The sequence below is a fragment of the Heterocephalus glaber genome, unplaced genomic scaffold (genome assembly GCF_053883595.1).
Source record: "Heterocephalus glaber isolate CG9 unplaced genomic scaffold, H.glaber_assembly_v1.0 deba00001532, whole genome shotgun sequence".
Taxonomy (NCBI): domain Eukaryota; kingdom Metazoa; phylum Chordata; class Mammalia; order Rodentia; family Bathyergidae; genus Heterocephalus; species Heterocephalus glaber.
Genome location: NW_028258330.1, coordinates 13,977,365 through 13,997,541, shown reverse-complemented (window position 1 = coordinate 13,997,541; position 20,177 = coordinate 13,977,365). Strand labels below are relative to the sequence as shown.

At 38.8% G+C, this 20,177-nt stretch overlaps 1 protein-coding gene across 27 annotated transcripts in view; it reads left to right on the top strand.

Moving 5' to 3' along the window:
* The window catches only part of Plcb4 (phospholipase C beta 4), a 384,134-nt gene that overhangs the window by 86,410 nt on the left and 277,547 nt on the right, over positions 1-20,177 (top strand). Inside the window, exon 1 of one of the 27 annotated variants that reach the window (XM_087188657.1) lies at positions 14,522-16,660. The exons of 25 other annotated variants lie outside the window; for them this stretch is intronic. The gene's annotated coding sequence lies outside the window, so the exon portion shown is untranslated. Of the gene's footprint in view, positions 1-14,521; positions 16,661-20,177 lie in introns of those variants that run through there. One more of the 27 variants, XM_087188666.1, reaches the window with a different exon arrangement.

Here is a 20,177-nt window from a genome sequence, read left to right as displayed (position 1 = left end):
GGTGTATGACAGTAAAAATGTATTTAGCTTAGAAGTTTGGGAGGCTCAGCTGATCTTAATTGGGGTGTGGTGGATTTCATCTGACTTGTGTCTGTAGTCCTCTTTTGGTGATCTCAGTTGTATTTGCCCACATGTCCAGGAACTCAACTGGCTTTTAGCTGACCTAGGATGGCTTGAGCAGGGAAGACTGAAATGACCCATCTTTGCTGTATGTTTCTCTCCTCTTCAAGGATGCTAGGCTTAGAATGTTCTCTTGAGTATGGCAGAGGAGCTGCAATGGGAGCAAGCTCCACCGTGTAAGCCATTTTAAAGCCTTTACTTGCATCATATTTACTAATATCACATTGGCTAAAGCTGGTTATAGCCAGTGGCCAGGTAGGAGGGCATTCAGAGGGCATTACAGGGAGGGAGAAGAATATAGCTCTTCCTGGAACCTGAAGAATCCTAGAACCCAAAGTAGGAGTTGCTGGTGAGATCAGAGTCAACTCAGCAAGGAATGAGTTCAGACTTTTTTTCTGCCCCAGCCACAGACTATACTTTTAATTCTGATAAGAATCCATACAAATAGATGTCTGGGCCATGTCAAGGAAGAAAGAATTCATCTGATTTTGCAAAGGGCTTTCACTGTTTCTCTGCGTGATCATTCCATTCATTTTTGGAAGGATTGTGAACCTGAGCTGGTTCCGGTTGCATCATATCCAAAATGAGAACACAGAGGCCCAGAGAAGATGATTGGCCTACTTAATCCCAACATCTACAAGCAAAGCTGGGGTTCAAACCTAGATCCTCTCTCAAGACATTTGAGTTTTATTGACCTCAAGAAAGCTTTGTTGGAAGGTGCAAGGCACTGAAATATATTTTCAATCTTTATTTGTGAGCAAATCACATTAGTCTTAGAAGAACTGTATTATAAGTAATTTTTTAATAGGGAGGTTAGAGTTGTCATGCCTTCCTGGGAGTCTTTGGAAGGACAAAGGGCAATGTCAGTTAAATATCTAGTGCTTGCTGAATAATGTGACTGGAGTTCTTTGGTGATATAGTTTTGTTTTCAGAATTTTTATCTTTTATTCCTTCCATTCTCCAAAGAATTTCTGCTGCACATTAAAGTCCACAGAAGTCCTTCTGAGAAGAGAGGAAAGAATTTGTACTCTAGCACCTACCTTGTTAAAAAGAAGATAAAATCACAAAGGCAGATCTAGTCTAGTCTTCTGGACTAGCAGGTACATTAACATCTAATTTAGTTGACAATGGTGGGGAACAGTCTGTTCCAGACAAGTAAAATTTTGTTACTGACCTTTTTCCTATTTAAGCACTATCAAATAAATTAGCTATTTTTACAATGGAAATACTTTTGGAGTATTAAATATATTTTGCTGACTCACTAAGCAGAATAATTGAAACCTTTCAGGCTCATCCTTTTAAATATCAATTATTAAACGGTGGCACCACACCATGTCTCATAAGGAGCCATGTAAATGTAAGGCATTATGCCTGTTATTATTTGCTTTGAACTGCTGGAGTATGTAGGGCTACTTGCCACTAAACCAATTGCTTTAGATCTGCTTTTTTAATTCTTGTATTTTATTCTCAGAGTGTTTTTCTGCATTTCTTCATTGTCAGTTACTAGCTGCTCAATTTCTGGGCTGCTTAAGTACAGATTCATTCTTAGATGTGTTCCACAACCTTCTCCTGCTCTACTGCATATTAGGAGACATTATGTTTTCCAGAGCCCCTTATCTCCTGGCCTCTTATTGGCCAGCAGATTACTGGTAGAAGGCTAGAGGGTAAGGCCAATTATGTGTGTCTCTCCCTCCCTGCTTTCTTGGGTATCTCCGGGAGTAGCTGTGCTTCTTCACTGGCTTCCCATCACCTCCACAGTAGCATGAGCGTTGCATCTCTAGTGCATCAGTTGACCCAGCCTCTGGGCTCTGGTAACACTGCATGCTCTGTCATCCTTCCTAGTAGGCAAACTAGCAGCTCTGCAGTTTCTGGCCTTTATATTGCCTCTGTACGCTTTGGTTTCTCACCTGTTTGGTTACCTTTATCACCAGGCCTTGGTGTGAGAGACCTAGAGTAGTTTCTATTTTCTGGTTGACTTTGGCTGTAACAGTGTATTGACTTTTGTAACTCTTTTTTTTCTCTCTCAGATTTGCTCTTTGAAGTCCACTGTGAGGATGACATCTAGGTTACCTAGTTTATTTTATTGGTCATATCTGTGGAAATGGCAGTGATGAGTAGAGCAGAGTGGCTTATGATGTGGGGTTCCAGTCCTAACTGCACCACTTATTAGTTAGGTAACTTGGGCCAAGTCTCTCTGAGACTTGCTTATTTCATGTAAAAAATGAAAGAAATTATAGCTCCTGGGTTTCCTGGGAAGCAGACCTCAAATTGCAAATGAGCATGCCCAGGTTATTCTGAGTACTTTTCAGATGAACACCTTGGAAGGGATGATTGGACTTAGCACCAGGTCGAAGGAGAAGCCCAGTGAGGTGCCTTGGCTGCCCCATGGAGCTCCAAGCAGGTTGGGCTTTTACTCACTGGTGCTGACCTTCAGAGGTGCATGACCTTGGGGGAGCAGCTTGTTTTCTAGAAGGAGCTGACAGTGTAAGTTGAGTGCCTGCACCTGTCATAGCAACAGAGAAGCCAGTTCTCCAGTCTGGAAGTGGGGTTTGAGCATTGTATCCCAGGGGTCCCACACACCTCCGGTGTGAAATGCTTAGTCTGTGAGAAGTGCATCCACTGGGGCTTGGCATTTGGTTAGTGCTCAACAGCATAGGGTTCAGGAATGAATAAAATATACGTGTTCCGGTTAATGAGTTTTATGGTGTCTAGCTTAGTTATTTGGAGAGGCTTTACTGTCTTTGTCTCTATAACCCTGTCCCAAAGAGTTGAGGAAAAGCAAAGTAAGTGGTTCGTAACTAAATAGGCCAGTATGTTCTAGCCACAGAGTGTGGAGCACATTTGAACTTTTATATTACTGTGAATGTGGTGTCTTGAAACACAGCCTACCCTTAAGTTCTTAGCTCTTCATTCCCTAAGGTATTCAGGGCACTTAGCATTAGTTTGATAAAAAATCAGTATAGCCCCTGTTTTTTGAACTCCTGTCATGTAACCACAGTGACAAACATGCACCACCTCATCATTTCACAGGGTGGCTCTTGTGGGTGCTGCAATTTCTGTTTGAAGATAAGGCCTGAGGTCAGTCAGGTTAAATGACCTGCTCTAGATCACCAAGCCCAGGAATGACGGAGAATTCCCATCGGGGCTGCCATCCTCAGGAAGTCTGTGCTTTTAACCACACATTTGAACGATTTAAATGGCAGTGAGGGAAACTTTCTCCTCTGAAAATAACTAGCAAAGCGTAGGTGTTGTTTTGGTAGAAACAGTTCAGCTGTTGCCATAAAAATCTTCCCCCAAATGGCTTTGCGAGAGTAAAGCTGTGCAGGCTCTGCTTGTGTTTATGACGGGAGCCGTATGGCTCAGCCTTGTTCCCTGGCCTTGTTGGCAAAGTGATTTAATTTCTGATTTCCTCAAGGAGGAGAAATCTGAATGCATAAATTTCTTTATAATTAGATGTTGAACAAGGAGCCATGAGGAAGACTCAAAATGGGAGGCCAGGTATGTTTCCATTCTGTGGGTGACACAGCCAGGCCTGGAAGGTACAGAGAGAATTCACCCTGTGTTTCCTCCTCTTAACGTTTTAGTTCTCAGAGCTTGACCAGGAAAGAGTACTATAGACAGCTGAAGCCCCCTGAGCAAGGCAGGTGTGTAAGTAGGTGTTCATGACTAATTTTGCAGGACCGAGCAAAGCCAGTCACATTTCTTTTTAGCTAAATTAAAGTCATACCACCTTTTCTATAGGAAAAAGTAAATTTTCAAAATCAGCTAATGATCTTGATGAGAGGTCTAGGGACCTGTAAGGTCAGGCATGGATTGAGTTTTAAAAGTGTGCTCTAAGGAATCCCAGTTCTTTCTTGAACTGTGGCTAGCTTTGGCTGTTCATAACAGAAAAATAAAATGTAAAATAAGAGTGACTTAAACAAGAGGGAGGTTCCTGGTAAGGTAATTCAGAGTAAGGCAGTCTATGATTTCACAGTGAAATCAAGAGCCAGTGTTCCCATCTTTCCAGCTACCCTCCAGATCGTGTAGTTTTATTTTCCACTGGTCTCTCGGGTCAGTTCAGTTTCGGCCATTGTGTCCACAGTCCAGATGTGCAGTGAAAGGATCAGACAGAGGAAAACGCCCCTCTTAGGTGAGGCAGCTCCTCACTTTCACTCTTCTTGGAGGTTCCATTTAACACTCTATTTTTAATTCATTGGCCAGTGTTTGGTCCCATGGTCAGACCTAGCTTCAAGAGAGCCTGGGAAATGTAGTGTTTAGGGGAGCACTCCTGAACAAGACTGAGGCTCTCTTACTGATGGAGAGGCAAGTGGATACTGGGTGGCAATTTTGGCTGCTTTTGGAATTGTAATACTAATGCCATAACTGGAGTTTTAGAAATGTTGGAGTTACCATGAAAAGCTGAATTATGATGGTCTGTGTTTCTCTGATAATTCTGAGTCTTTGATGGGCTAATGTGCATGATGAACTTGCATAGTTTCACTCCAGCCTCCTTTAAATTGGAGGAATGATGTTTGGAGAAGCTCACTTTCTTCATTTCCCTCAACAAATACTAATCAACTACCATGTGCCTTACACTGTGCCAGGTCTTAGCAGAATCAAAGCTCCAGAGAAGCATTTCTCATGTTTATTTGATCCACCCTCTTCCTCTACCCATGTAAAGGCTATTATTATTAAGAATAGTCTCAGCTTCCCAAGTGCAGCACCATCCTCAGCTCTAAAGCCTGTTAACATTCAGGGAAGTTGTGTGTAGTGTCTTAGCAACCTAGTGTGGAATGCTAACTTGCTGGTGCTCATCAGAAGGGATCGAGAGAGCAAGTGTCTATATTAGTTATGTACTATTGTATAAAAACTATAAGCTTTTAGTATTGCACACAAACCCATGGGTTGTCTGGGTGGTTTGTTTTAGCCTTGTCAGGGGTCACTCTGGCCACATCTGCAGTCAGTGGTGAGAGGTGCCCTTGCTTATTTTGGTTGTGTGTGCTCACTTGTTTGTATGTAGGGTGCTGGCCAGCCTGAGAAGACACCAGTTGAGTCTCTGGAATTTTCTCCATGTGGTTTCTCATCCTCCAGCAGGCCAGCCTGGGCTTTTCATGGGGGCTGAATGGTCCAAAAGAAAGAGAAAGTGAAGCTATGCAAGCTCGTCATGTACATTAGTCCAATGAAGACGCTGAGAATACTTGAGGCCCCTTCAGGCCAAGGCCTAGCTTCTGCTGGGGATTCTAATTGGGGAGGCAGACTTAATAAGACTAACCACTAGCCAACGTCATAAATGGAGACTGTTCATAAGTCAGTTTCCCTTGGTCTGTTAAATTATTTGGTTCATACATACTACAGAATAGCAGAATAACTTTATCAATACTTTTAACAATTGTGATAATCCTTAGGAAGGCCTTTCTCTATGTACTTTCAGTTTTCTGTGATGTATACTTTTGCTCTTAACCTCCAGTTTGTTTCAGGCACTGCAGATAGGCAGAACTAATACTGCACATTGGTTGATAAGGTCTGTAGGTCTGTAATTTTTGGCAAATGATGATTGTCCAAAATGTGCAGTCTACTCTACCATAAAATGGGCACATAGCAATGCCTCTCAGTGTACTCAAGAAATCATGTAAAGGACACATGACCATTACTCAGGATACCTAACACTTGCATGGCACAAACTGTGTGTTGGGTACAGTTCTCAACAGTCCTCCAAGTCAGGGACTGTTACAGTCCCCTGCTTAGCAGATGGAACCCAGAAAAGATGGAGTGAGTTGCCAGTGTTGCACAGACCCAAAGCCTGCCTGGTCTACAGTCGTGTCTCATGCCTCTGCTGAAGAATGGCCCCTTGGGTGCAAGCATGGTCCTCTGGATCATGAGAAAAGCAAAGGTCTAGTTTTGACAGAATTGAAAGAAGGTGGGGACAATGGCTTAGATTTTAGAAATTAACTTCAGACTTTTAGTACAGAGGCTGCCATGGCAATTACAGAGCTGTTTCTTGCAGGTACATTTGACATTCAAAAGCAATCAGATCATATTATCTGTTCTTTGAGGGATTACCGGGCTCTGGGCATCTTGAAGGTTACATTTGCAATCGGCGTTAATTTTATTGTTAACTTATCCTTCAGGTTAGTTTTCTCTTGTCCATTTTTTCTCCCTTTTTTGAGGGGTCTAGTTGGGTTCCATTGAGGTTGATAACTAAGGGGACGAGATGGATCAAGTCAGGTTTATTATTCAGGAAGTTATACTAGCCCACAGAGAGTGGATGTGGAATTTGGCTGAACCTTGTGGGTCACTGGTTCATGTCATCACACAATATCACCCTTCTGTCCTTCCTAGTTTGGGTCCAAAATGCCCATCAAATCGAGTGGAGTGAAGAAAGCACACACATTAATCTGAAGTGACTTTTCCAGTGCAGTTTATGATTCATTCAAGATGGTCATGTAAGCTAAGTGAACAAATGGAGGAATTTCCCTGGAAGCCAAGGATGGAGAAAAATCATCTAAAGAGAAGATAAATAAGAGATGCCCATTTTCCTTTTATATTCCAGCAGAATTTTAGACAGTCATTGCATGTGAGGTGGCTGTATTTTACTTGAAAAGCATTTACTATGGAAACATTTGAGAAAACAACAGTTCTCAGGATGCTGCTGGAACTAGGGAGAATGTTCAAATGCTGGAGGAACTGTATGCTGGATTATAAATACATGTTGGTTGGTGTCAGTGGATCAAGAATGACAGCTTCATTTTCAAATCTTAGTATTTAAACTATTGGAACCTAAAAGTAGAGAGTGGAAGAAATTATAATATGGGCTTCAAGTAGTACAGTTGATTTTTCTGCTTGGAGGGAGTATCACTTGGGTTTTAAACACTCCTCAATTGTTTGAATTTTAATTTAAAAAACCAAAACAAAACAGAAAAAGATTTCCTATGATTCACAGGCCATAGCATCAAGTTTGAAAATATAATTAGTTATCTAGACATGTTTATAAAATGCTAGTAATTTTACTGGTAATAATTATACTGAATTCTTTCTGAAGGCTAGGTACTATTTTAGCATTCTAAGAGTAATAACCTGTTTAACCTCAAAATAACCCTTTGAAGTAAGGATTGTGTTAATCTCCATTTTACAAATGAGGAAACCAAGGCAGAGATCTCTAGTAACTTACCAAAAGTCACATAGCAAGGAACCCAGGCTGCTTTAATCACTTTCCTGCAAGGGATTTTGAATAGTGTTTTCCAGTGTTGACCATTCACATTCCATGCACATGCTTTCTGCCATGATTGTATTCCAATTCTATCATCATGTCATGTTTCTCACTTTTTAAAACCACAAATAAATGTACTTAAAAAAGGAAACCTTACATCATTGCTACCTTAAATGGAAAACTATAATGTGCCACAAATAGTATATAGCCAATAAAAATTAAAAAATGAAAAGTAAGTAAAGCCACTGCCTGCCAAAAATCCTGAGTCAGAGAGGCCTGTCTGAGAGAGAGGGGAGGATGGAGGGGAGAGAGAGAGAGAGAGAGAGAGAGAGAGAGAGAGAGAGAGAGAGAGAGAGAGAGAGAGAGAGAGTTAAAGACCTGCTCTTGCTCTCACCAAGTTGAGACTGATGTAATCTGGTCAAGAGTCTGGCTTTCCTACTTGGGTGTTTTTAGGTTATTCTGTGCTGAATATGTGAACCCCTAATACCACATTGCAGTTCCTCAGTGGCTCCTATAGTTTGGAAATCAGTTGTCCAAAATATGAGAATGTTGTCATATCTACTCATATATGTTCTTTGAACCATGAGCACCTTCTGCACTTTCAAATATTGAGAAGGCAGAGATCATTGGGAATAAGGTTCCTTTCTCTTTTATCAGTATGATAGTCTCTGTACATATCTGATATCTATGATTAATACATGATTATTATATATTGTTTATGGTGCAAAAGTAAAAAGTGTCTTTCTGTCTCCCAGTTTAAAATAAATGATCAAAGGGGAAGGGGAAGTGGGAGGGGTAGGGGAAAGGAAAGAAGGGAATGAAATTAATATGAGAAAATGAAAAAAGGAAACAAAGTCTTTGTAAATAGGGAGGGATGGAGGGGTTGAGGGGGACGGCAGGGAAGGGGGGAAAAGATAAGAACCCAAGGGAGGGGGCCGGGGATTTAGCTCAGTGGTTCCAGCGCCTGCCTCGCAAGCGCAAGGTCCCGAGTTCAATCCCTGGTACCAAAAAAGAAAAAGAACCAAGGGAGATTACGTAAAGGTGCAAATTTCCAATGATGAATGTCATTATATTGTATACCTAAAATGTACCAATATAATTGATTAAAAAATAAAATAAATGATGAGATTTAGTTTATTTTCATTTGGAGACAGGGATCTTCCTCTTAAGTCCTGAGCCTTAGTAACAGTCCTTTGTGGACATAGAGAAGACTCATCAATCTAAACAATAAATTAATCTGTATCTGAAGAGTTCTCTGATTATCAGCTCACATAATTCATGTATTCTGATCATTTTTCTGATGCTTTTAATAGTGTATGAATTATTTGATTCATGTGATTCATATGAATTCACATTTAGATGATCTGGTTAGCAGTGGCTCCTGTAAACACAATGAGCCCAAGAATGAAGAGAGCTCAGCTTGATGAAAGTTCTTTTTTTACTTTTTTGAAGTAGGTTCTTGCTAAATTGCCCAGGCTGGCCTTGAATTCATGATTTTCCTGCCTCAGCCTCCTGAATAGCTGGGGTTTATAAGCATGGCATGGCCCACTGTACTTGGCTTTTGATGAAAGTTTTAACAGACTTAAAAATGATGAATGAAACTGACTTTATCTTACTCAGTATCCCTATTTCTATTTTTAAATATTATAGTTAAATATTAGACATTAATATTGTAGCTGTGAATAAGCAGAAAGACATTAGATGTGGCTTGCATTGCGGGTAAATGATCTCATCCATCTACCATCACTGTTCCACATGCTGGTGAGTTTCAGGAAACTTCAGACAGAGTTTAGGCCCTCTGAGTTGCCCCTGGTTAGGGAGAAGCGATGGGCATAATGCAGGAAGATAAGTTAAATGTGTCTGTGTGCCAAAGCTGCTGCAGGTTCTGGAACGGGCTGCCTTTCCATTCTAGCCTTGAAGCATGGTGAACTGGAGCTGCTGCTCTTTGGTGGCATGGTGGAGACCATTTTGTTTGCCAGTTTCATCTGGTGGTGCTAAGGTGGAGAACTGTGGCCAGGGTGGGTCTCTAACAGCCTCTCTGTGGCTTATCAGAGTCACCTTGTAGTTATCTTACTCTGCTTTGTGGTGGGTATTGGAAAACAGAATGAGCAGAGAGTATGTCCTGGCTTAGGGGATAAGATTAGAGATGGTCAGGGTAGCTAAATTATGGAGGGCCTGGTCTTTGCTTACTCATCAATATACACCTGGCACCTGGCATATATTGGTGCCTGGTGGGAATTCAGTGAATATGTTGTCTTAGTTCATTTTCATGTTGCTGGACACAATACTGAGCACCTACAAATTAAAGGAGAGATTTTTGTCTCATGATTTCAGTACATGGTTGGCTGGCTCAAGGCAGAAACAGCATGGTGGAAAGGCTGGGCAGAAGACAGCTGCTCATCCCACGGCAGCCAGGAAGCAGAAAGAAGGGAGGAACTGGAGAGGGAGTTATACTCCGGCAGCTCACAACTCCAGTGACCACTTCCAATCAGATCCCATCTCCTAAGAGCACATCCAGCTCTTAACTCATCAGGGGATTAGTGCACTGACCCATCACCTTCCACGTGCATGAGAATTTGGGGGGACATTTTAGATTTAAATCATAAGATATGTGTTGAATGAATTGGACAACTGATGTTTTTTGGCATTTTATAATTTTTGTGGCAAGAAAAACCACAATAAAATCTGTGTGGAAGTGTGTACATGCGTGTGTGTGTGTGTGTGTGTGTGTATGTGTGTGTGTGTGTGTGTTAGTACATACATGTTATAGTTTCCTTAAGAAGTAGAATCCATTTTGGTTCTTGGAAGTAAGAAAGAACACAAAAAGTTATCTTGGAGTCAGTGGCTACTTCCTTATAACAGCAACTTCCATGCTTGAAAGACAGTTCCAGGCTCTTTTAGAAAGAGACAGATACAGAGACAGAGACAGAAATGACTGCTACGCTTTTCCCCTTTGCATCTGGGTGCAAAGGGCAGACCTGGAAGAGTGTAGCATGGAGAGAAGCCATGTGAGAAACAGGTAGTTTTCTTTCAGACCTTGGATGTTCAGGATTAGAACATACTATAAAATAAGGTTCTTTCTCTAGTGGTGGCAGTTTGAAATAGCATGAAAACAAATGTAGTTTGCTGAGAGAAATGCCTCTGAATTGAGGGAAAGCAGTAAGCCAGACTTCTATTAACAAGTAATTAAAACAGGCCCATCCAAGGCAGAAAGGCATCTGTGACCTGCTAGGCATTTAGTGTGTGTCAAGCCTGGTATACAAATCTTAATTATTTTTGAGATAGCTGTTATTTATGATCTCTTGAATTTTTAGATCTATACTGTGATGCCCATTTTACAAATACGGAAACTAAAGTTTATTAGATTTGTAATTAATCTAAAGCCACCTGAATAACTAGTACATTATGGGACTAAGGTTTGAACCCAAGTCTACTTGATTCCAAAACTAGAGTTCTTTCCACAGGTTAAGCATTTCCTCCCATTTCTTATAATTATGTTTTGTATTTAGCAGTTACCCTGAGTGGATCATAGTTTCTACTGTTTCTACAGAAAGAGTTTAAATTTTACAGGGGAGGCCATGGTGGATTGCGGACTAAATGTTTCCAAGTTTACCTTTGGTGGTCATGGTGGAAAGACCCGAATGATCCAGATCCTTCAGAGTATGATTCTTGGTCCAGCAGCATCAGCTGCCTGGAAACTTGTTAGAAATTCAGATCCTCAGACCTCAGCGTAAGCCTGAATCACAGTCTGCAGGTTTTAACAATATCCCCAGGTGGTTTGTGTGCAGAATAAAGTTGAGACTCTTTAAATTAATGTGACTATAAGACACCACCAGTGACCTCATTGAGTGTCTGAGCTGAACGGTTGCCATAGTGTCCAAAAGCAGTAACACCTCACACTGGCAGTAAGTTACTGTCCCTCTTTCTTGAGTACTTACTAGGTAATAGATTACAATTCTAAATGTTTTACATAGATTTTCTTAATATTCTCAGTAACTCTATGAAGTGGCTACTTTTTTTCCCATTTTACAGATGAGAAAACTGAACCGTGGAAGGTTAAAAAATTTATCTAAAATAAAATAATTCTGATGCCAACCTAGTTATGTCTGATTCCAGTTTGACACACTTAACTGGCATGCAATGCTATTGGCTTGTATTTCAAGAGTTCACAAATTATATTCTGTGAAATAATTTTTTATTATTGACTCTGAATGAAGACACAAAAATAAAATTATATTTTCTGAACAGTACCCAGCATTGCTTATGTTGCACTTTGTGTATTCCTTGGAGTACAATAAGATGTTTGGATAAAAGAACTCAGGAAAGATTTTTATTGTTCTATGACTTATCTTCTAACTTTAAAAATACTGTAACCACCCTTTTTTACTCATAATTATTAATAAAATTTAATTAAATAATAATGATAATATTGTAGGATATATTAACATTGGTATCAAGTGATGCAATAAAGGACAGTTAATTCGGGCAGTGTGGAGAATTAGGGGAACATTGATGAGCACTTAATTTTTTGTTTATTCTTTGGTGTGTTCCTTTTCTTTTTTATATTTTTGTTTCTAATTCATTAGTGAATGGCTTAGGAAGATTGAATTGGCTGTGTTTATTAGACTGCCTTTTCTAGGCTTTAAAACCATGTTCTTTGCTGATTTGGTTTTTCTGTTCCTTGGAACAATGAGTTGATTTTACTCTGCCTATACTGGATAGTCAGCTTTAAAATTTATCTTTTGCAAGGTCGAAAGGATCAAGGATACTATTAAATAATTGTTTTGGACTTTAGTCCATAGATGTTTGGAAGCTAGGGAAGCAAAAAGTATGTTAATTTTGTACATTTTGGGGGTTGAGGGGAGAGGAAGGAGAAGAGAAGGAAACAGAGATCTGACCATACCCAAAGGGTTTTCTTGTTTGTCATGTCTCTTTGAATGAATATTCTTAAATTCCTTGTTATTAAGAGTCAACAGATAGATAAGATATACTATGTAGTGACTCTCAGGAAGGATGTTGCATGAATACACTGAGAATTAGAAAAGACAGTATTTGTTCTGAAAACAGCCTCATTCATGTTCACTGGCTCTGTAATATTTAACTATAGGAATACCAGTGTATATTGCAGAGGTGCAAGGTCAAGTATATGTGGTGTAATAAAAAAATACAGCTAATGTTGAAATAAAAAATTTGTTACAGTAAAAGACATATTGCATTAATCTACCTCAAGAAGCTCTCTCACAATTATTCTATCATTCTTTGTGATGTGTCTTCTACTGTATTAGACTTAAAAATAATTTTTAAAATTTCACTATTTTTTATCACATCTTGAATGAAGCCTTCTGATTCACTGAGTTTTTAAAAAGGCCTTTCTTGTTCTCAGTAAAAAAAAAATTATGTCCTTGCTTTATTCACATCTGTAAAAAGCTGTTCTTTGTTATTTTTTAATTCAAAGCTCTTTCCAGTTGTGTACTGCTAAATATTTAAGAGCTGGCTGTGGAAGTGAGGAAGAGAGCCCTGGTTTGTGTTGTCTGCCAATTGCTGTGGTGTAAATAGTCCCACTATACCCACTTTTAAGCACCATCTTGACAACAAGATGGACCTGGAGATGGAGAGATGCCCAGAGTTGTTTTTTGCAGGCTGTGCAAGCTGGCATAGCAGGTGTCATCCCACTGCTTTTAGCACCAAGAAATTATACAGGGAGAGGGTGCCAGAGGGAGGGAGCAAAGAGATAAGAAAACTAAGGAAAGTAAAAACTATAAAAACAGAAAATTTGAGGAGGGGATTTCTGTTAAGGGAATTTGAGTAAAAATGCCTGCTCTTCCCTGAAACTGCTGAAATAATGATAACTAAAAGTGGGACAAAGATCTTTATTAAATGTAAGAGTAAATGGCTCAACTTAAAATATTAAACTTCTGAAAAGTGCTGGCAACTTTGTTGATATTTGCAGCAAATTTGGGAAAACTCAGTGTCTCTCCTAGGGCATGAGCAGGAGGAGGTTTTGCAGGGTCAAGGTTAAGGTACAAAATCCTTGTTTATAACGGAGGTTGAAGATGAAGTGGGTCCCCAAAGAAGCAGAACTTGCTCCTAATTTGATGTTTTGTTTTATAGATGAGGCAATAATCTCCATGTTTTTTCCTTTTTTTCCTATCGTTTAGGTTATATTGTGTTTTGTACTTTTTGTGGTAATAAATTATTGTAAATGTGAACAGTAGTGAAACCCTTTATAGATTTTATTAACTTTAGAGAGTATGTTGACTTTAAGATATGAAAAAAATTAAAAAATCACATTCCCACTTCTATCTTCTCCAGTCTCTTAGTTACATTACTTATTTTCATATTTATAATGTTTTCATTACATTCTGTATACCATAAATGTTAGGCTTCTCCTTCATATGTAAATAAATTATGTTGCAAAAGCCAGAACAAAAGAAAATATCAGACCAGGAAACATAACAAAATGCAATAACAGAATTAAGAAGAGCCTCTTGGTTGTTAGAGACCATAATATAGATGGGGTAAACTCATTTATTAGAAGCAAACTATATTGAATGACTCATCTAAAACAAAACAATTACAGGCAAATGTAAACTAAAATTCAAGAATGGTTGTAATTGTGAAAGATAAAGGAAGCTTTTACTTTAAACTTTGGGTCTTCAGTGGTCTGAACTTTTTTCAATAAACTTCGGTTATTTTAACAATGAATCTTTAATACACCCTGGGCTACATCCACTCATTCTAATAAGACAGCTGTATCTTTGCTCTCTGTTGTTTTAACTATTTGCTCATTTGTTTTTTTATTTTTTTTTTGCCACATGCGAACCCTTAGTAAATAGTGGCTGAAAAGACATCTCCTCAAGATATTATACCATTATGATAATGATGTGTGTCTTATATCTGCCCCAACCTTTGAGTGTGCATTTTTCTTTTGATTTTTATATGCCTTTGTGAGGGAATTGATTTCTATCACTGCTTTACAGAGGAAAAAACAGGATCAGGGAAATTAAACTGCTGGTCTAACATCACACCATCTATGTCTTCTGAACCATTTTAAAAGTATTTCTTCAATAGAATGTTGTATTTATGATCCTATTTATTTATTGGACTCAATATTTATGAAATGCAGAAATTCTTTAAAAATTATGTTAGATATTTTATAATTGACTCATAAGAAAAATATACTAGTATAATTCAGTTTAGAAGGATTTCAATCTTTTATTATTATTTTTTAAACCTTAAAAATGTTTTTTGGGTGTTGGGGATTGAACTTTGGACCTTGTGTATGCTAAGCACATGCTCTACCACTCAGCTACACCTCCAGCCCTTAAAGACTTCAGTCCTTAAGGGCATATGATCTGGTGGAATAACTCACGTGGAGTACTTTGTTCTTGAGAAGGTGGCTGAACAGAGATGCAGTGTTGACTTAATTATTTCAGTAGAGCAGCTGTGAACTACCAGTCTCTTCTGCTGGGTCCATACTTCAAACTCACATCTTCATATCAGTGAAAGCAATGGACTATCGGGAGATTGCTTAAGATGTACAGGGATTGCTGGGGATGTCTGAGAACTGTAGAACACTAGGGCTCAAGGTAAATGGAATATTCGAGGTCATATTTTACATGTGGTTTCCTGGAGGTCCATGACTCAGTTTTTTCCTCTTGAGTCCATGGGTGTTAAAAATGGTCAACATGAGCACTTATAGTTGATGATGGTATTGTGCTTAGGTGTTGTTTTTAATGATTACCTCTGTCCTGGCATCAGTATTTTGTATTGGATGCCCATTCTGAAAGATACATTGGCTTAGTGTAGGTCCCTGAGATCTGATGATCAGCTTTTGTGGGCAAATGGTGACCACACTACAGTCACACGCCACCATGGCAACTTCAGAGATGCAGAAGAGCATGTCCAGCCCTTTGAGGGTGGGCACTGTGCTTACATCCTAAGGCAAGGTCTGATAGATCTCCACGGACTACCTGTATATTTTGCTTCCATTCCAGTTGTTTATATCTGAAACCTGGGTTTGAAAAACCCAGGTTTAACTTTATAAAATTGAGAAATCAAGAAATTGATCACACTGTTACTTCAGAGATATTAGTGCAAGTTGGGACAGATGGAGAGCCTAGTAATTTAGTGGGTTTTCCAAGTCTTTGAAAACTTACCACAATGTCAGGTTGGTGAAATAAAAGTTAGCAAATGAAATCTAGAATTATTATCATTTTCCCAAGTCGATCTCATGAAATAAAAGAATTCTTTGTGAATGCCTCTCAAATAAAGATTTCATGATTAAATAGAGTTCAGAAACAAAGCATAAAATATTTTTTCTAGTAGGTTCATGATGAACACTAGCATATTAAAAACTCAGAGAAATTTTGCTCAATAGAATTCTGGTTACATTAGTGTAGGTTGACTGTTCTAAAATTTGACCCTGCAATTTTGTTTTGCAGAACATTTTAATTCTCTGGCACATGTTGAGAAATGCTGAATTCTTTTTTTTATTATAATGCTAGCACTTGTGGATGGGTATATCTGGGGACTCAAGCACAAGTGTGTGTGTTAGTATGTGTATTGGATATAGAATTAAAATTCTCTTGAGGTATATTTATAGAACAACAGTCTCAACATTTTACTATTTATCCAGAGGAGATAATCTTCAGACCTTCCTTTAAATATGAGTGCTTATTTATTTTTTCTTTATATCAGTGCTACTAGTAACATAAGTTTAAAAAGTTGAAAACTTTTAACGTTTCCCTTCTTGGACTCTGAAAGTATTCTACGGGAGGAAAATGGATAGAAGATTGGAGAGATTAGAGAGGTTGAAGTAAAGATTGTGAACAGTTTAGAGCCAAGCTATTATATTTCCTGAATTGTTGGCAGTCAGTTGTGCTTTCCTTGCGGTGTTGATCTTGAATTTATTTATAGTCCTCAATATGAAAAAGAAACAGATTTATTTTGAGGAACAATTTATTTTGAGGTAGCTTTCAAATTTTACTTTTCATCTTATAGCCTTTGATTAGTGACACTTGTTAGGTTTAGGGTCTCTTACTCATTCCTAGGCAGTGTTACTAGGCTACCTGCCTGTTCTGCTTAGAAGAGCTTCAGTCTCTCTGCTACTCTGTCTGGATATTTTGTTGTGGCTTTGGGCACTGTTTGTCCAGCCTCTCATTTGATGGCAGCGGGGTGGGACTTTGCCTGAGAGCCCCAGTGTTCAGTCACTGGCTGCCGGGCTTGTCCATCCTGAGCCTCTTGCCCCCTCCTCCTTTCTGGGACTAGTGAGCTTGCCCAGAACTGTGACTACCCCAGGTGTGCTCTTAGAAGCTTGTCACTGTCTGGTGAAGTTTAAATCCTGCTCAGGTAAGAAAGCATATTGAAAATGACTTTGTAAGTAGAAGTTAAGATTTGCAAGGGGGAGCAATTTTGACAAATTTGTGGGTTTTTAATAACTTGTACAAAAGCTATCACAGTTTTATACTTGTGGTGCCTGAAGGTAAGCAGGTGTAGGTATATACAGTGGTAGCAAAGAAAATACTTCTCTATCTTTGCATGGACCATCAAAATTTTTTATGAAGATTATTTTATTTATTGATCATTAATTTTTCTTTGGATTTTCTAATAAGAGGAAATTCTGACATAAATGTGTATTAAACACTATCATTCTATGGTAATTCTGGCATTATTTCAATATAGATTTATTTTAATGTCTCTCACTATAAAATTTCCCTAAACCTAACCATGACTCAAATAGATTTTTCAGTTAGACACTTATGGACAGGATTTGTTAGGGTGATAGAATTTTTGTGTGTCACTTACCACTTCTCATGCATTAAAAATTAACTGCATGTTGGGGACATATGAAAAAAATCTGTATTTTGTACTTAATTTTGCTGTGAATATAAAGCCACTCTAAGAAATACAGTCTATTTAGAATTAAACAGTCCTTTCATGATGCATTCTGTGAAGATATAAGTATAATCCAATAAAGCACAAATGATGTTAAAAATTTTTATCATGCGTGAATTATTATAAAAACCTGATTCAGTTTTGTTTATTTTTCATACTTAATAATGAAAATATCAGGCAGATTTCAATAATTTGTTTTGATTGCCATTTTTTGGTTCAGCTGTATTAAGAAAGGCAAATAGTTACTATTTAAAAGTTCCTTTTTCTAAAAAAGAAGTGAGAATGAAAATATACTTTATATTTATTGACTTAGCAATGTATTTATTCGTTGGCTTGGAAAGTTTATTAGCCATTATGTATAATTCCTTCCTGAAATACAGAGTAGAAATTAATAACTTTGTGTATTTGTAATCATGTTTCTAAAAGCTGTTTTCATATAATTTGTACATATTCATCAACAAAGAAGTAATGCTGAAGTAGGAAACTTCTAGTTTTTACAGAACTGTATTCGAGTGATATTAGAAAAATATTTCATATTTGTGTACTTTGTTTTTTTTCAGTTAGGAATATACTGGCATTTTTAAAAAACATGTAAAATTATGAAAAAAAGTAAAACCTTAATTTTGTATGAGTCATGATTAGCCACAGCAATTTGAACATAAGACAGTCTTTATTATAATGACTGATGCAAACAAAAGATGATCACCAAAATATATTTTAGATAGATTGTACATGAATAAAATGCAACCTTTTGTGGGCTATTTTTAAGGGCAAATGAAAAATTTTCACAACTGTTAAAGCTGAAATGGGGATTGTAGCCTTTGAGAATTCCTTTGATAATGACCTGTTGGAGAAAACATTTTATACACTTTTTATTAAAGAGCCATTACAGGCACAATGATCCACTCTCCATAGATACATGGAATATTACCAGACACATTCAAGTATATGAAACTTTCCAAAATTTTCAGAGCAGATTCGGCTGTATTTTCCTTTCATGGATTTCTCCAGGGGCTTTGGGCTAAGTTCTCTTTAACACAGGTGGAGGCCAGGACTGAAGAGGAGTAGTCAGGGCCAGGGTCCTCAGAGGAGACACAGTGGATCTGGTTCGTGTCCCTTACCTGAGAGCCTGTGCCTGTTCTTTCTGTCTGAAGACCAAGCTGCCGTAATAGAAGCCTTGTTGCTGATGCTTCATCTACAGGTGCTGTGCCTTACACTTCAGCCTGATGCTCCTGTCTGCCTGACATAACAGGTGTTGGGGCCCGAAATGCTGCGTCTCTAACAACACCCAGGTGCAGCAGCTGCTGGCTCAGGGACCACACTGACCATGGAGGAGACACAGCATGAAATATCAAATAACTGGTCCTTGTCCACTCCAAACCAGGATATCAGTTTGTGAGTGAATGACTGAGAACATCATTGAGGTGAACTGACTGCTTTTGGCGCTGGCCTCTGTGGGGACCATGTAGCTGAAGAGGTGCAACCTGCTGCTTTTTCGGCGTTTTAACAGCAGTCTTGTCCAGTCTCATTATGCTTGATGCTTGCCTCTTACTGTCAGCACAAGTCCCCCTTTGTCATCACCAAGGACTCACCCACTTCTTCCGCCTCCCATCCTGTCCTCGAGGTGGGGGCCCCTTTGTGTATATCGGGTTTGATATGTATTCTGCACCTGAGTCTTCTTTATGACATCTTCTGCCCAACCTGTCTTGCAGGTGCCCTGCTTCAGCTCGCTTCAAATTTAAATATAGAAACTTTACCTGTGGGAAGCTCATTCTTTCCTCTCACTTAACACACTTTTTCCCTGTAATCAACCAGTTTTGGGCAATTGACTTATAAAAACCTGTAAGTCTCAGCTTGTTAGATTTGTGGCTCGAGTTTTCTACTCAAGTACTCCGCCATGTTCTAGATAGCTGTGGACTCTCGAAGTGGCTGGCAGTGTGATACTCCACATACTCCAGTAATTTCTTTCTCCTGTTTTCTACCTTGGCATGGTTGATAAAAATTTCAAGCACACCATAGTTTGAAGGAGTTTTGCAGAGAACAGCTATGTATTCCCTATGTAGGTTTCATCACTGATACTTGAATTTCCTTTATCACTTGCTTTCCCAACCACCTAACTATTTTTTCATCTATTACCATCTTATTTTTGATGTAATTAAAAACTGACTCCCAGCATTGGCTTGCATTCAGCATGATGATTATTAGCTAGACTTGTCTTTGTTGACAGTTTCAGTGTAAACTTTACCTGTACAGAAGTTGGAACTGTGGCGAACGTGGGCAACTGTGCAAATCAGTCCCCAGCAAGATGCAGAACATTGCTATCACTGGGGAAAGTGCCTGCATCCCCTTTCCAGCCTTCAGGCTCTTCTGTGAGTCTCCCCCCTCCAAAGAATGACTCACTGATCACAATAAGTGACTTGAGACCAGTTTATTTCTTCAGGGTCCATGCTTTGATCACTTTCATTTTATGCAAGTTATTTTCATACTTGGGAATACATATCGTACAAACTCTAACACATTAACATTTAATTTGGACCAATTTGTGGTGTTCTTATTTCTGAAAATATTAAGATCTTAACAGTAGCTTTTTTTCGGTTTTATTTTTTTTTAAACTTGGTTCATGTACCTGCCAGTGGTCTTATTGGTTCTCATGACATTATACTGGATGGTTAGTGAGGTAATAATATGAATAGAGATGTGGAGAACTGGGGGTAACCATGTTCTCTTATGAGGTTTTTGGGGTTGCCACTTGGTTTCTTTGGATACAGAGAAAAATCACTCAGACTCAGCTCTTTCCTGAGAAGATAGTATTAGAAGCTGCATTCACCACCTGTGTAGTCAACAATGATAAATTGGGTCACACTGCTTTTTTCAGAAACAGAATCTGTGTTCCTGTGGCAATCTTAATTCATGCCACTCCATGTTTGTGGGCTGTGGTTTCTGTGAACTTCGCCTTCAGGTGCTTGGCAGC